The sequence below is a fragment of the Colobus angolensis genome, unplaced genomic scaffold, assembly GCF_000951035.1.
Source record: "Colobus angolensis palliatus isolate OR3802 unplaced genomic scaffold, Cang.pa_1.0 Scaffold19, whole genome shotgun sequence".
NCBI classification, from domain to species: Eukaryota; Metazoa; Chordata; class Mammalia; order Primates; family Cercopithecidae; genus Colobus; species Colobus angolensis.
In genome coordinates this window covers 9,860,391-9,877,055 of record NW_012115043.1, presented here as the reverse complement: position 1 = coordinate 9,877,055, position 16,665 = coordinate 9,860,391, and the positions used below count along the sequence as shown (strand labels likewise).

At 42.1% G+C, this 16,665-nt stretch overlaps 1 long non-coding RNA gene across 1 annotated transcript; it reads left to right on the top strand.

The window, feature by feature from the left end:
- The first annotated feature begins 13,523 nt into the window (after positions 1 to 13,523).
- On the top strand, positions 13,524 to 15,055 carry LOC105510589. Its single transcript, XR_001001580.1, has 2 exons — positions 13,524 to 13,676; positions 14,254 to 15,055. It is a non-coding gene; the product is annotated as an uncharacterized LOC105510589 (long non-coding RNA).
- The last annotated feature ends 1,610 nt before the right edge of the window (positions 15,056 to 16,665 follow it).

The following is a 16,665-nucleotide window of genomic DNA, read 5'->3' as shown; positions in this document are numbered from 1 at the left end:
TTCTCTTTCTTTACAGCAAAAATACATCTGTCAACCAACTTAACTCCTAGCTCACAGCCCATCTGGCACATAGTAGAGACTCAATAAATAGTTTTAAATTGGATTAACTGAATTGAGAGAACAAACTGTATTTTTAATCATAACTGAGTCCCCACCTAAGAAGAAAAATCTTCTGTTGTCTTCATATATCCTTTAGCCTGGCAGGGGGCAGGGAGGAGAAGGGAGCTTGTGATTCCACAGGTTTCACAAGAGTTTGAATGTTTGTGTCCCCTCCAAAATTCATGCTTAATAAGAACATGGTAATATTAAAAGGTGGTGCAATATTTCAATGTAATACAGGACCCGGCTTACAATGTTTCAACTTGACCATAATGCAAAAGTGATATGCATTGAGTAGAAACTGTACTTAACCACACAACCGTTCTGTTTTTTCCTTTTAGTACAGTATTCAATAAATCACATGAGATAGTCAACACTTTATTATAAAATAAGCTTTGTGTTGATGATTTTGCCACCTATAGGCTAATGTAAGTGTTCTCAGCACACGTAAGGTAGGCTAGGCTAAACTATATATGTTTGATAGGTTACACGTATTAAATGTATTTTTGACTTAATATTTTCAACTTACAATGGGTTTATCAGGACACAACCCCATTATAAGTTGAGGAGTATCAGAAGTATTAAGAGGTGGGGCCTTTAGAAAGTAATTAGGCCATGAGGGTTCCTGCCTCATGAATGAGATTAAGACCTTTATAAAAGAGGCTTTCTGGCCAGGCACAGTGGCTCATGCCCGCAATCTCAGCACTTTGGGAGGCTGAGGCGGGCAGATCACCTGAGGTCAAGAGTTCGAGACCAGCCTTGCTAACATGGTGAAACCCTGTCTCTACTAAAAATACAAAATTAGCTGGACATGGTGGTGCACTGTTATAATCCCAGCTACTTGGGAGGATAAGGCAAGAGAATTGCTTGAACCCAGGAGGCGGAGGTTGCAGTGAGCCAGGATCATACCACTGCACTGAAGACTCTGTCTCAAAAAAAAAAAAGAACAGAGGCTTTCTATAGCATTTGCCATTTTTGTCCTTACATTCCTTTTGTCATGTGAGGGCACAGCATTCATCCCTTCTGAAGGATGCAGCAACAAGGCGCCGTCTTAGAAGCAGAGTGGGGGTCATCTCCAGACACCAAACCTGCTGGCTACCTGATCTTGGACTTCTCAGCCTCCAGAATTGTGAAAAATACATTCTATTTTTTAAATAAATTATCCAGTATATTCTATTCTGTTATAGCAGCACAAATGGACTAACACAACATATTATCTGTTTTAATGTGTTCAACTTAAAACCATTCTTTATGCTCATCCATGTTCATTACATGTTTGTTGAAAGCAAATTTTGTGTGTGTGTGTGTGTGAATTTTAATTTTGTGGATTTTGTGAATTTTTAATCTTGTGAATTGTGTGAAAGTGAATTTTTGTATGTGTGAATTTTTAAAAGCAGCAGTTTTTGAACATCTACTACCAGCTCTGCCCTAGGGGGTATACAGCAGGATTAGACATGCTCTGTACCTGCAAGGACACAAGACTGTCCTCGAGAATAGGATCTGAGCGCTTGGACAGGAGAATGCTGGAGCCAGAAGTCCAAGTTTGGGGAAGAATGAACAGTAAGGAGGAATCACTGAATCCAGGAGGACAGACAAGCTATCTCAGGGATAGGAAGGTAGGGCCAAGAACACAAATTCAAGCTTCGAGTCCTGGGCTCCCTGAGGTCTAAGCAGAGGAAGAAGAGCTCTCTAGAGTAGAGTGCAAATTGCAGCAGAGAGCTCAGAGGCAGAAAAGACAATCACATTGAACAGTAAGACATATTCTCTAAGGACAGCCTGGTTGGACTCTAACTATCGAGAGGCAGGGGCCATTGCTACAACTCGTTTTATAGTTCAGTAAGTATTTTTCCACTGTCGTATTTTCACCAACTGATTGACAAGAAGATACGAACAGGCTGGGCGAGGCCCTTAAGCCAGAGCACATCCATTTCTCTCCATCAAGATAAGAACAGGAGGAGGGGCAAGTCTTCACCCCTGCACCTCCAAAGTCAGCTCCCTGGGTGTTATTCAGCACCACCACATCAGTATTCCAACCCCAGAGTTCCTCCAAATACCCATGTAAACATTCATTTACATTTAAATTGTGCTCCTCTGGATTCAGACTCTTTCTCTGAAAACTCTAACAATCCAATTATCAAGAAAACCAACATGTCATTTCTAAGCCTGGTGGTAGAGACCTTCTCTCCCAGGAAACTCCTTGCTCCAGCATGAAGCAGCTTCAGGTGTCCCTGTCTGGATGGATTTGGTCAGCATCCCAGCACATTCAAGGAAAAAACTGAAAATATTTGTGTTCTTCAGTAGGAAAGGATGAGGGTTAAGGAAGCATGCTAGCAAACCATTGCATTCATTTTAATGCGCAGAGAGGGAAGGGTGGTCAAGGAAAACTTTAGAGAAGAAAAGCCTTGTAAAAATTGCTGGAGGTGCTGGAAAGAGCTCTGCTCTGGAATTAGAGAGAGCTGGCTTTGAATCCCAGCGTGGTGGCTTCTTAGCTTTCTGAGCTTCAGTTCATCTACCTCTCTATACAGCGAGGTCAAAGGGTTTCAGTGACCTGGGCTAATATGTGCCTTGTATGGTTATCTTGATGATTAAATGAAGCAATGTATATGAATATGCCTGGCACAAAGTAGACATTCAGGAAATGCTTTTCCCTTCCTTGTGAAGGCTGGGAATGCTGATGGGTTGAAAGTAAGAGATAAGCATCCTCCCAGGAGGAAGGAACCAAACCATCAGGCAAACCATGGAGGGCTGGACAGTGAAGGAATTTGCTTGTCAGTTTAATGCCTTGAAGTTTACTCAACTCAGTGAATATGGGGCTTCTTTATCAGATCTTGGACTAAGAGTACAAGGGCTGAATCTAAGGACAAGAGAAAAGGAAGAAAGTACTTCACCCGGCAAGTGATTAATATGAAAAATGGGTCAAGTCTAGGGATGCACTAAATCTATTCGCTCTGCAGTATCAGTGGGGTGTTCCTCCCTACTTACTAGAAACTAAACCAAGTCAAAGGAAGAAAATGGAGAAAACAAAGAAAGGGCTAGGAGAAAAACAATTAACACAAACATTTCAGGTTCTGCATACACGAGTCAGAGCTCCCACACCCAAGCAGACCTTGGTGTCATAGATTCCAGATTGCAGCTTTAGGAGACAGCCAAACTATTAGGTCAGTCTTCTTGAGGATCTCACATGGCTAAGGAGTATTCTTTCTAACAGATGTTTAAAACCCAAATACTCTCAACGACCTTCAGCCAACATCTCCATAGCATCTGGTTGGCCAAGACGCCTTCACGTGCCCTCTTCTTGTCAGCCAGCCCGACAACCACCTTCGGTGGAGGGAAGAAGAATCCTTCTCACTAGTTATTTTGGGAGTGGGTTAGATGAAGAAATTGGGACACAGCAAAGAACCTGGCCAAGAAGCATGAAAAGCTGATCTTATTGCTGTTCTCCTTGGATGTGGTTTGAAACCTGTCCCATCTCAGGGTGCTCATTTCCTCGTTAGTAAAACAAAGATATTACCCATGTAGCTCATACATGTCTGGGCCAGGAGTAATAGGGGCTTACATTTATGTAGCCCCCAAGCATATTCACATCCTATTTTTTTTTTTAAGATCTTCACAATATTGTTGAAAGGAAAGCTGGGAAAATGGCAGTTTCTCCCCTTCGCAGCTGAGGCATCTGAAATTCAGAGAATTTAAGTGTCTTCTCAAGAGCAAGTCAGGAGTAGAACTGGCCCCAATCCCAATGCCCATTCCACTCCAACCCACTGCCAATTTTTTGCTATAAAAATGCAATTGATTGTAAAGTATTCATAAAATATGGTGTTTCTTTTTATATAATTTTATTGTTTCTCATTTTAACCAAAGTATTGCATATTCATCATAGAAAATTTAGAAAGAACAAATAAGTAAAGGGAAGAAAATCATGATTACCCGTAACTTCACTGAAATATAATGTTGTTTAAAGAAAAAGTAAAAAGATAATACGCCATTGTGCTAATCACCTAACATTCAATCCTGAGATCACCAAAGATGATAGGGTTCAAGAGTTACACCGGGCAGCAACCAGAGACTGTGCTCTTAGGGAGAGAGAGGCTCATGAGGAGAGCTGTAGCAGCAGTCAAAGGAAAAAGTAGTGTCTGAGTTTTAATGCAGACAGATCTGTATGCTGTGGGGAAAGGCCAGCAGAGAGGGATGCAGCTGCTGCTCCAGCAGGGAAAGAACGGAGCTGGAGTGACCCCCCTCTCAAGAGGTAGGGCCCACGTGGAGAAACAGCACTATCGGCTTTTTGTCCATATCATCAGGACAGACACAGGGTGGAAGATGGGAGAGATGGTAACGGCCTCTAGAAGTTCTTTACTGATTTCCTCTTTGTGAAATTGTTTTCTTTAGTGATGTAGAAGGCAAGGTCTATCTGAAAGTATAAGGAAGATAATTGAGGGTTTGAGGAGACAAGGAGAGAGTAGCAACAGTTGTCTCTGAGAAAGAGAGAGAAAACAGCAGTGAGGGCTCTGGTGAAGACGTCAGTTTGGTCTTATGTTTTCTCCAGCTGCACAGGCATAGGCTTGGAGTAGATAACGAGTTGGATATAATCAGCCTGTGGCTAATCAAGCCAGAAGGAAGATCTAGGAAAGAAACTAGGAAGGTGGAGGTGTGCAAAGGAAGTGAAATGGCAAGGAAAAAAGAGAAGGTTTCTGGAAATTTCGAGAGAGACATAATGTTGGTGGATCCATGGCTTATAGGTGAAGAAGGGCTATTGGAGTTTGCGTAGAAAAGCATGTGAGCTAGAAAGAGAGAAGGAGTGGTCAGGAGATGAGTGTTTAAAATTGTGATTGCTGGTGGCACTGCAGTTATTAGTAATGACAAGGCCTAGGCTTTGACCTTGAAAGTGAGCAGCTGAATTAGGGTAGGATAGAATCATCGGCAAGACAAGATCAGGGAATTGAGAGGGCTAAGAAAAATAACGATTCTTTAATTCACCTTAAAAAATTTATTGGGAGCATGGTGTATATGTATAATGAAATTACAAAGAATTAAGATGGAATAGTGTTGAAGACTGTAAAGTGAGACAGAACTTAAAATTGTGGAGAAAATGTGGTAGTGACCCAAAGATAAGGAGAAGGCTTTACACTATACATTACTGGGTATTGGATCTTGGAACCCTGACATTCAAAAGCACTTATATGTGATGTTACTTAATTTGGTTTTTTGTTTGTTTGTTTGTTTGTTTAAGACTGAGTCTCACTCTGTTGCCCAGGCTGGAGTGCAATGGCATGATCTCAGTTCACTGCAGCATTTACCTCCTGGGTACAAGTGATTCTTGTGTCTCAGCCTCCCAAGTAACTAGGATTACAGGCATGCACCACCACTCCGGGCTAATTTTTGTATTTTTAGTAGAGATGGGGTTTTACCATGTTGCCCAGACTGGTCTTGAACTCTTGACATCAAGAGATCCGCCCACCTCAGCCTCCCAAAGTGCTGGGATTATAGACATGAGCAACAGCGCCCGGCCTGATGTGACTTAATTTGAAATTATTTAGGAATATAAATTTTTTTTCCGATGAATTAAGCAAATAAATGAGCAAAGAATATAAAATCTTAAAATGTATATATTCTCAGCCTCCTCCATTGAAGAAATTCTATCGTTTTAAGGTGTAGAGCTTCCACTAAAGATTAATGAGTTATGTTACTGCAAACATTTAAATTACTGGTGATCACCCTGAACTACTGGAAGTTTTGTTAGAGCAGGTCAATTTCCCTCAAAATGTAGGGGTTTGTTTGTTTGTTTTGTTTTGTTTTTGAGACAGAGTCTCGCTGTGTCGCCCAGGCTGGAGTGCAGTGGCACGATCTTGGCTCACTGCAGCCTCCACCTTCTGGGTTCAGGCGATTCTCATGCCTCAGCCTCCCCAGTAGCTGTAGCTGGGATTACAGGTTTGTGCTATTACACCTGGCTCAGAGGAGATGCTTTTTTTTTTTTTTTCTTTGTGTTGTTTTTTGAAACAGAGTCTCGTTCTGTCACCCAGGCTGGACTGCAGTGGTGCGATACTGGCCCACTGCAACCTCCGCCTCTCAGGTTCAAATTATTCTCCTGCCTCAGCATCCTGAGTAGCTGGGACTACAGGTGCCTGCCACCATGCCCGGATACTTTCTGTATTTTCAGTAAAGATGGGCTTTCACCATATTGGCCAGGCTGGTCTCAAACTCCTGACCTCACATAATTCACCTGTCTCAGCCTCCAAAAATGCTGGGATTATAGGCATGAGCCACCGCGCATGGCCAGAGATGCTTCTTAAACTCAGATGTGGAGGGTGAACATGAGGATAAACTTGCAAAAACATGTCAGGGAATACCATTACAAAGATGCAAGAGTAACAGACTTAGAAGTTCAGAAGAGTGGCAACTAGCTCCCAGCAGGTTAAAGAGAAGACACCATGAGGAGAGGTAAAAGAAGAGTCTAGAACAGCAGCTCTCGATCCTTAGCTTGCAATAACATCAACTGTGTTGCTTGCTGAAATGCAGGTCCCTCCCAATCTGATGCACACCAGCTTACTACTTCACAAACTCCTCGTCTAAAGAAGTAGACAGTGCCAGCCCACGATGGGCTCGGGGCATGGTACAGAGCTTAGATTTTAACCTCTACAAGATGGGAAATTATTGAAGCATTTCTCACCAAATGTACCAGAGGAAAAACAAGTGTTTCTTCATGGCTAAATGTATTTCAAATCCACATTTTCCCCCTCTTAGCCTAAGCAAGGAACTTTCCAACATTCCAGGAAACTATAACCTTCCTTGGTATCATTAACAGATATGAGAAATAGGATCTAGCACACAGGAGGTTCTTAATAAATGCTAAATAAATAAATAATAAGTAAATAAAATGTAATATGGTTTATATAATACTGTCACCTCCACTCAATATCACTCCAAAATTAATATTGCTTTCTTTTAAAGGCCTCATATATTCCTAAAGTTCCTTTTCAAACTCTAAACCCATTCAGAAAGCCTTTGGATTCAGCATGCCTTCCTTCACCAAATTTATAGGAAGGACAATCTTGAGCCATCTGGTGCCTATTTAATTTTTAACCACCTCTCCCTTGAAATATTTCTTTCTTCATTCTTATTTTGTCCTAAAAACTTGGCTATGAGCTAAACTGCACCATCTGTGACTTCCAGTAAATACAACTGTTGCTAATGAAATTACCCAGTTTCATCATTTTGATTTAAATGCCTTGCCTGTTTTTCTTCTGACCTTTTGTTGCTTGCCATCAAACTCAAGCTTTTGTGAATTCAGATACATACGTCCATGTAGGTCAGTCTTGAGGAATAAATCTTCTCTGTGAAGCACAAGAACCTGGGCCAAGCCCGCTCAGCAGGCTGACATGGGAGGTGGGGGCCGGGGCTGTGCAGAGAAATATAGATGGCACTTGTGCCCGTCCGCTCAATGTGCGCAGGGCCCCAGGGCAGACCCCTGCCATGTGACCAAGTGGCCACTCAGTCTGGCTCTCCGGCCTCCCATTTGTTAGGATGCTGATGATATTAATGAGTTGGGGTGTTGGAGCCCATTCCTTGGCCTTTGGTGTCGGTTCCTCCCTGCACAGGAGTGCTTGACCTGATTGAAGAAAAGGAAAGTTCAGAGATTCTAAACTTTGCCCAAGTGGAGGGAAGGCCTTCCAGAAAAGGAGAAACTTTTGAAGAAATCAGGTCCTTTCACTGCCCAGGACAATGCTTTCATTTAGGTAGCAAACCACTGTCTTTATCATGGCCCTATCAAGGGAATAAAAGAGAATGAAAGACATTCGTCCATCAAGTCATTCAGTCATCAAATTGTTATCGGTACTATTGTGTATATATCAGATAATTAAATAGTGGAGGCCATTACTAGTAATTGCATTGGCTAACACTTATTGAGTCTTCACTATGTAGCAGGCACTGTGCTATGCCCCTTACCTAATCAGTTCATTTAATCCTCATAACAATCCCGTAGCTGGGAACTGTTATTATTCCCACATGACAGTGAAGAAGTGAGGCTTAAAGAGGTTAAGCCACTTGTCCAGAGTCCCACAGATTCTAACTCATGCTCATAAACTTGCTGCTTTATTGCTTTGCATTTACTGGTGCTCTCTTCCATGCCAGATACTGTACTGGGAACTGGGGATGCAAAAATGACAAAGATGTAGTCCTTGCCCACTTTCCAGGGAAGCAAGAGATAAAAATGCAAATACACCATCTGAGTGAGGCTACAACAAAGTAGGAAAAATATTCTGGGGTCGCAGAAAGAGAAGGGATTCTGTCTGGGGGAGCCAAGGAAAGATTCACAGCAAGGAGACATGAGATCGAGGTTCGAAGGGAGATGGAAGCTCTGGCAGAAGAAAAGAGACATCCAAAGGAGTGGAAGTGTATGAACAACAGGCCAAGGGGAAGGAGCTTCTGTGTGGGTGTGGATGGGTGGGAGGGTTAAAGGACTGGGTGGTGTCCTTGCCCAGACTGAAGAGACTGGGATGGTGGGGGGAGTCAACCCCACAACTTTACACAAAAACTGTCTGTCACTGGGTCTCTACAATCACCAGAGGTGGGGTGGAAGTGGGGTAAAAGGTGGGGATGGGGTAGAAGGTGTCTCCAAAGCATCCCAGCACATCTGGTTAGCATTTAACCTAAGAAGCAGCGGGACTCAGCTTTCATTGCTGAATTTTCATTAGCCTTAAGGACTCGCCCGCGCCCTCAAGGTGGTTAAACGCTCAGGAGGATATACCCAATAGGCCCAAAGGAGGTTAAGCTGTAGCCCCACAACTCCCCGACCATCCGTTATCTTCACTTTAATCTCTGCCTCTCTTCTAACTTCAGGATGCTGCTCCTAATGACCGGGAAGGAGATCTGTAAGTAAAAGCTATTTTTAGTTCCAGCAACAGTAAAGATATGTTCATTCTCTGTAAGTGTGTCGTCAATGTAGTATGACTTCAGTGAAGACAAACTCTCCACAACCCCAAACGCACCCCTCCCCCCGATTCTGTCATCAGTTTCCACATCGCTTCCTTCTTAGGACCAGGCTTTAAAGGCTAATGCTGATAAGAGAACCCTACCGGGAAGGACTGACACCAGGAACAACTTCATCAGGAGCACGCATCAGATCAGCCAATCTCCTCCTAGGGCCCTGGGGAAAGGGACAGGTGGGACCAAAAAAGCTTTCTTGTCCTGGAACAAGGGTCAGTAAATATTTTCTCTAGAGGACCTGACAGTAAATATTTTAGGCTCTGTGGGCCACTTGGTCTTTGTCACAACTACATAACTCTGCTATTGTAGCATGAACACAGCCATGGACAACGGGTGAATGAATGAATGCATGAATGTGACTGTGCTCCAATAAAACTTTATTTGCAAAAATTGGGCATGCAGGCCGGATTTGGTCCACCGGCCATAGTTTGCTAACCACTAAGACAGGTCAATGGGCACCTGTACAGAGAAATAGGACGCCAATCTGAAAAGAGCTCATGGGATGCTGAAAGTGGGATCTACCTAATGAATTTGGCTGCGGCCAGCCCCCAGACATGTTACAGCTCCCCAAGGGTGCTCGTGGGAACAGTCCCCTTTTCTGACCTCCAAAACACAGCCTCAGTGTCATCCTGGCTTCATTCCTCATTTTCAATTAATCCAATCTACCACTAATGCTGTGGGGCGACAGCATTTTCAATTAATCCAATATATTGCTCTTTTCTCCAGTGAAATCCCTAAAACCATCTAAAGCTCAAGAGGTTAAGAAATATGTTCATAGTCATCTACACAGCAGTAAGTGACAAAGCCAGGACTTAAACCACGTATGTCAGACACTAAAAACAGATGAATATCCTCACTGCATCTTTACTTTCCAAGAGTCCCTGGGAAATATGTTTGGCATAAAGCCGGCCATGGCAGCCTCACACAGCATCTCTGGGAACCCTTCCCAGTGACCCTCACCTTCTGTACTCATAGCTGAACCCCCTGCCGAACCCAAGGGAGATACTCAAGAAATAAGACTCATTTTTAAATGTAAGTGCAGCTGGTTGTGGGTGCTGGGATTCCAGGCATATACAGTCAAACTGTACTACGTAAATAGATAAGTCAGAATGTGAGCTTTTAAATGAAAGGTGTAAGTTTAAAAGTAACTTTGTAAGAAAGTTAAATTGAAAGTTAAAGTTAAATTTTTAATATTAAGAGCAGGGTCTGAAACAAGTGTCTATGAGTCAACAGGAGAAAAAACTATCATTTTATAATAGCCAAACTTTAATGATACATACGTTGTCAACTTCTGAAAATGTTTGAGGTGGCTTAAATATACATGTAAGCGATTAAGACAGTGGTAAAAGAATTAGCTTAAGTAGCAAAAGGGGAGAAGATGCTTGAACCATGCTGCCAGAGAGTTCACAATCACATGGCGTAATCACAATCACTTAGGCCTCAACGAACACTGTTCTCTCTGGTGCAAAACTGTAAAGCTGTGGCCCTCAAAACTTAGGGTGCCCAGGAATGACCTGGAAGGCCTACGTTAAACAAATGACTGGGATCCCTCTGCAGATTCTGACATAGTAGGGCCTGTCTGGCCCCCAAAATCATTGTTTTCCACACACATTCCCGGTAGTTTTGATGAAGATGGTTTAGTGATCATCCATGAAAAATGCTGATTTTCGAGAACTTCATGGCAGGCTCTCCGAACAACACAATCATCGTCATTGTCTCAAGAAGAAACTTAAGCAAAGAAATATTTTTTGACTGACTTTTCAAAGAGCTCAATCCTTGGTAAAAACATTGAGAACAGAGGATTCTATCACTGCCCTGGGAGGACATTTCCATCAGGAACTAAGGAAGTTTAGTGCAGATCCTACCTTTCTGGTAATCCCACTCTCTTCAGAGACGGAGCTTGGAGAGCCGAGGTGAATGTATGGTTGGTTTCAGATCTTCATGGTGGGTCTCCATGTTGCCTCCAGAAGAGTGACTCAGTCTGGCATCTCTCCACAATACAAAGCCACATGCTTCCCACCTGGATGGTCAAGACACTGGGGTCACAGGGTCCTCTTTCTCCTCTACTCTTTTCATCTTGTCATAGCCCCTAAAAAATCTAATTCCTCTAAGCACCACTCTGCTTGCCCCCTCTGAATGCCTATTGCTCTGGGTGTCCTCTGTGCACCCCAATCTCTCCCTAGCCTACCTCTCTGTGCCCAAGAGACAGGGCATATGGATCCCACCAACAGCTCCTGTGCCTTCTAAACTCTGGTTCCCGTTCTACTGAGTCAAAGGGTGGCCCCTGCTGTAGTTATTCCTCTGCCAAAGGCTGGGTTCTGAATGGCCATCCTCTCCAGGTTGTAGTGACAGCCCTCTCCTGTCCCTCTGCAAGCCCAAGAGGTAACAGTTCCCCCACTGATTTTAGCCCTGGGATAGGGCACTACCTTTGGTGGCGGTCTTTCACCTTACTCATGCTTTTGTAAATAGTCCTGCTCCTCAATTTCCCCATGCTATGAGCATGGAAAGAGAGATGAAGCTATACTACCCGAGAAACAAAAAGGGACCTACTTCACAGTAATTAAAGAAACCCTCATGTGTCTGGGAAAGGTAACAACATTATTCTGTAGAAAGGGAGCAACTGAAAACAAAATCATGAGTGGAACTTCGTGCCACAATTCTAGCAACTATCCCCGCTTCTGTATGTCTAGGCTATAAATGAGATGATTAATATGAGAGCATATTAAATCTTATTTTTAAAAGGGTTAAAAGTAGTAAATACCTAAAGGAGTGAATTGTGTAAGCAAAACCATTTTTTCTCATCTGTAAAACTAATTATTTTTATTATTATTCTTCAATTTGAACAGTTTACCTATAGGGAGATCCCCTGAAACTATCGCTACGGAATAAAAGATGAAACACTCCTGATTATTGTAAATACAAAATTGCATGCAGGATTGTGTAGAGACAATGCCAGGTTGGACTGCCAGAATGAACCAACAGCACGTGATGTGCTTCCCCGTGCAGAGAGCCTATGAATGGACGTGCAGTCAGGGAGGTTTCACATCACCAAGTTTCCTATCCCAGAAAAGCAGATGTTCATAGCTCTAGGAATGGAATGCGACCCTTGTGGAGAGCCTGCAAATGGACGCATGGGGGGCACCTGTCCATATGGATAAGATAGGGCTATAAACGCCCTCATCTTGTCACAGGTCTTCTAGGCCTCTTTAGGGTTAAGGCATACTCCCTTCTGAGAATTTCTGGTCTAACCAGTTGTCTAGCTTCACATCCTGTTTCTGTGGATTGTTTGTAACCAGCTTTTGCTTTAACTGTTACTGCTGATTAGTATCTTGCTAATCATAGGTTATGGAAAGGCTGTGTTTCCATTTTAAGGCTCTGTTAGAAATTACTGATGTACACACTATATTGTAAATTCTTATCTCTGTATATTATACTTCTGCATACAGATGTTACGTTAAAGAATTACTTCATCCCCATGCGACCATCTCACCTCATAATCAAATGACCCTAAATCCCTCACTAACCTATCCCCACCCTCACTGAACTTAATAATAAATGCTGGCATATCCAGTGCATTGTTGGCACTGTGGGACCAGAAGGTGCTGACGCCCCTGGACCCAGTTTTCACTATCTTGTGTGTGTCTGTTATTTCTCAACCTGCCGATCCTCCTGGGAACAAAGAGAGAGCCCCGTTGCATTGTGGTCTGCTGGTCAGATCCCACGATATTTACCAGGTGCTCTTACATGTGTTTTCTTATTTGATGTGTACCTCACACCAGCCTTGGAAAGGGGATAGGACTGTTCCCTTTTATATGGAGAAGGATGCTCTGAAACTTTAAGGTATTTGCTCACAAACTCACAGGAGTGATCCAGGCAGATGTTCAGGGCTCTACCCACTATATAAGCCTAATCCAGGGGAGGTTTGCAGTTCTGGGTGCCAATAGGTTTCACACAACAGTCAGTTTGCATTGGTTGGTAGTAACTGTGCTGTGTTGAGAAGATTCTGAGGCTGTTTGGACTCAAGAGAAAAGAGTATCTTAACTAGCAATGTCTGGCAAGACATAGAATTGAGGAGCAATACCATGCCTCCTACAGATTTTCTGCCTTGGCACGGTGTTTGAGATCACGGGCTGTGGAGGGATGAAGGCCTAAGTCAGCGCCTGACTCGGTCTCCCCACTCAACCTTCTGAGTCTTGGTTTCCTCATCTGCTATCAAAGGCCATAATATTAACTTCCCCACAGAATTGTTTCTTTTTGTTCTCAACCCAAACTTATTTTCACATGAAAAGAAGCACCACCCTTATCTAAAAGGACAAATCATGCAGAGAAATCTATGAACAGCATCCATTCTAGACTTAACAATTCAATCAATAAAAGTAGCAAAGTACAGGAGGGGATGAGCTGGGCTTTGAGTTAGGAGTGCTGGCCTCTGTTCCAGTTTTCCCTTCATAATTTGTTCTAGGGCTACGGAGGTGCCCGTAAAGGACTCTCATTCCTATTGCAAGACAAAGAAAATGCAATCCAATGCAATGTTTCGATCATGGAGTCTTTATTGGACACAGGCTGGCATGAGTTGACTGCACATGAAAATCAGCAAGGTAGTTTCCAAAATAATATATAAGCCTTTCTTAAAAGTAGGTCCTGTTTTTCAGTCTTGATGAGTTCTGGCTGACCTGTATAATCATCAGCACGTGACTTAGTTTTTTAAATAATGGTTTCTTAATCTAGAAAATGAGATTGTTAGAACACAATTTTTTTAAAAAGAGTAATTTTCCTACTGGGAAAAGGAGTATGAGAACTATGTTTGTCAATTTCCTAACTTTCTTGGTGTTATATTGTCTTTGTAGTAGTGAAAATAATGGTAATAATGTCATAATTTAATATCTTTTTAAACTGTTACTCTTCCCTTTAGAATCAATTTATTTTTCTCTTCTTATCTTTCTGGTGGCTTTGATTACCTCTCTTACTTTTTAAAATTTTTGGAACACTTTTATTTTTGTAAGCATTCGTTTTCCTTGCAGAATGCAGCATGTGAGCATTACGTGCATGCTTTGTCCATGATAATAACTGAGATATGCCGGAAAACCTCCTATCCTGAAACACATCCTCCTCACGCATGAAACTCCATGTTTCTAATAGTGGAATCCGTCCCTCTGACTTGTGTTGTCTTTGCAGCTACAAATGCTCATGGGAGGAACAGCAGCTTCAGTCCCTAAACCTTGGTGCAGCTGAGTTTATTAGAGATTTTCCAGACCTTAACAAGAGCCTATGACAGTACTAAGACCCTGGGGATGGTGAGAAGGAGGCTGGAACCAGGAGGCTGCTGCATTTTACAGGATACTGCAGCGCAGGTCTCAATCAAAGGCTAGAGTTCAAAAAGACATGCCTCTCAGATCCCTCTACCTTTAAGCATTTTTTTAAATTAATAATTGGATATTGACCATTAAAACATCACATGTATAGGAGTTTGTTGTCTAAACTTTGTATTATAGATACAATTGAAATGTTTAGAAATCTTTATAAGTAAGAAAATCATTACTACTTGGGTCAGAAGCAATGCAAGTCAAGCTTAGGTCTATGGTTTTTGTTCCTGATCAGTAACATGTAGATGATTTGCATTCTCTTACCCTCTCTAAATCTGGAAAGATGCACTTCATAGTGTCTCTAATCTCACACATTTTAATTTTCACTTTTAATTGTTGAAAATGTCATTCTGAAATCCAGCAATGAATGAATGAATGTGTATATACTCATCATATACGTGTACACGCACACAAATAAAACCTGTATCTCAGAGCCCACATATCTTCTTTAAGCTGCTCTTTCAGGAAGATTTATGACACTCTGCTTTACAAAGAAAGTTTAAAAGAGAGAAAGAAGACGAAATGAAACAGTTACTGTTCCCTAGTGCAATCAAATACTCCCCTAGGGAAAGGAATTTGCTCTTATTGTGAAATAAATTAATATAGAAACCAGACTCCTGAGGTAACTTTTCTTTGTCCCCAGGCAGTATTTTCCCACGACTGCTCTCAAAATTCACTTTTGGTGATACACATATGGGAGGTTGGAAATAGCTAGAAATTATACGTTTGAATTTTAAATATATTCCCATTTCCATAAATGTTAGCAGCTCCCCAAATTATCAGGGAGTACACAATTGTTTAGAGATCGCCTGCCTCAGAAATCAATTGCTTGTTCTCTTCATCCTCGGTGGGGGGTGGAGAAGGAGAGGGAGCACTTTCTCTTACCATCTTTTCAATCCCACAAATCAGAATTTCTTTCCCAGAAGCTGTCACTTGCCCAGAAAATTTGGAATGACAAGGCCCATTGGGCTGCAAGAAGAGTGTAGACACACCCAAGCTTAGTTAGTCCTTTTCCCAAAATCCACAACTCAGCATTCACTGGGAACCTTCACTCCCCACATGCCAGCCCAAGCCCTCCGTGATTCCTAATTAGGCATTCACTGCTCAATTAGTGCCCCATTAGCCTCGGACCATGTTAACTTCAAACCACTGGTCACGTCTCTCTTCACTTCAGCCATAATTATGAATGGATAGAACTTACAATCAATCATGGAAACCCTTGCCAGCTGAAATTCACTCTAATCTTAAAACAACATAAGAGCAGTATATGTAAAATCAATTAGGGATTGTCTTAACCAAACTACAGAGCAAAGCAGGGCCTTTTAGGAGGTGGCTATTCAAGGGGGAAAAATCTGGAATATATAGTGCAAATAAATATCAGGCACATGGAATGAAGATCATGACTAAATGCTCCATGCTGACCTTTAAGATTTGAGAGTCTGTGCCTTCCCTTTCTATGTCATGGAAGCCTTACTGATGAACAGGTATAAACCTCTTTTTGTTGCTTCCTAGGGACAGACATTTCCATCTCTAAGTTATTTCACTTAGAAACAACTAATATTTATTGAGCTCTTACTTTGTACCAGGCTTTAGTCTATGGGCTTTGTATGTTTTAACCTGTTTAATTCACACTGTGCTGGAAGTTATCTTTCCTATCTCCATTCAATAGGAAAGAAAACTGAGGCTTAAAGATCATAGATACCACCACACAGAGTAGAAAGCAAGAAGACCCTGAAGACGAGAGGTTCTACGTCCTATGCTACATTGTCTACTAGAAGGATTTTAAAATGCCAACAGGTTTAATAACAATAAGTATCTTATCTATCATTTATTAAGTGTCTACTACAGTATGTTCTTTTGCACACACACGCGTGTGTGTGTGTGTAAGTATAGTGTGTCTGCACTCTTATTTTCCGAACGATGCTGGCTCTTACACACACAAATGAAATAATGTTGGCAGGATAATGAACTGATTAAGAGCACAAGCTGTGGAGTCAGACTCTCAGATCAAACCTCAGCTCCACCACGGCTAGCTGTGTGACCTTGCACAAATTACTTGAACTTTCTAAGCCTCATCTATAAAAATGAAGGCAATAATGGCAACTACTTGGTGGGGTGGTTGTGAGGATGAAAGGAAATAATCTCAGGGAAAGGCTTAGAACGGAGCCCAGTGCATAGTAAAAGTTAAATGAATACTGTAATTATTTTCCTCTGTTGACAGAGA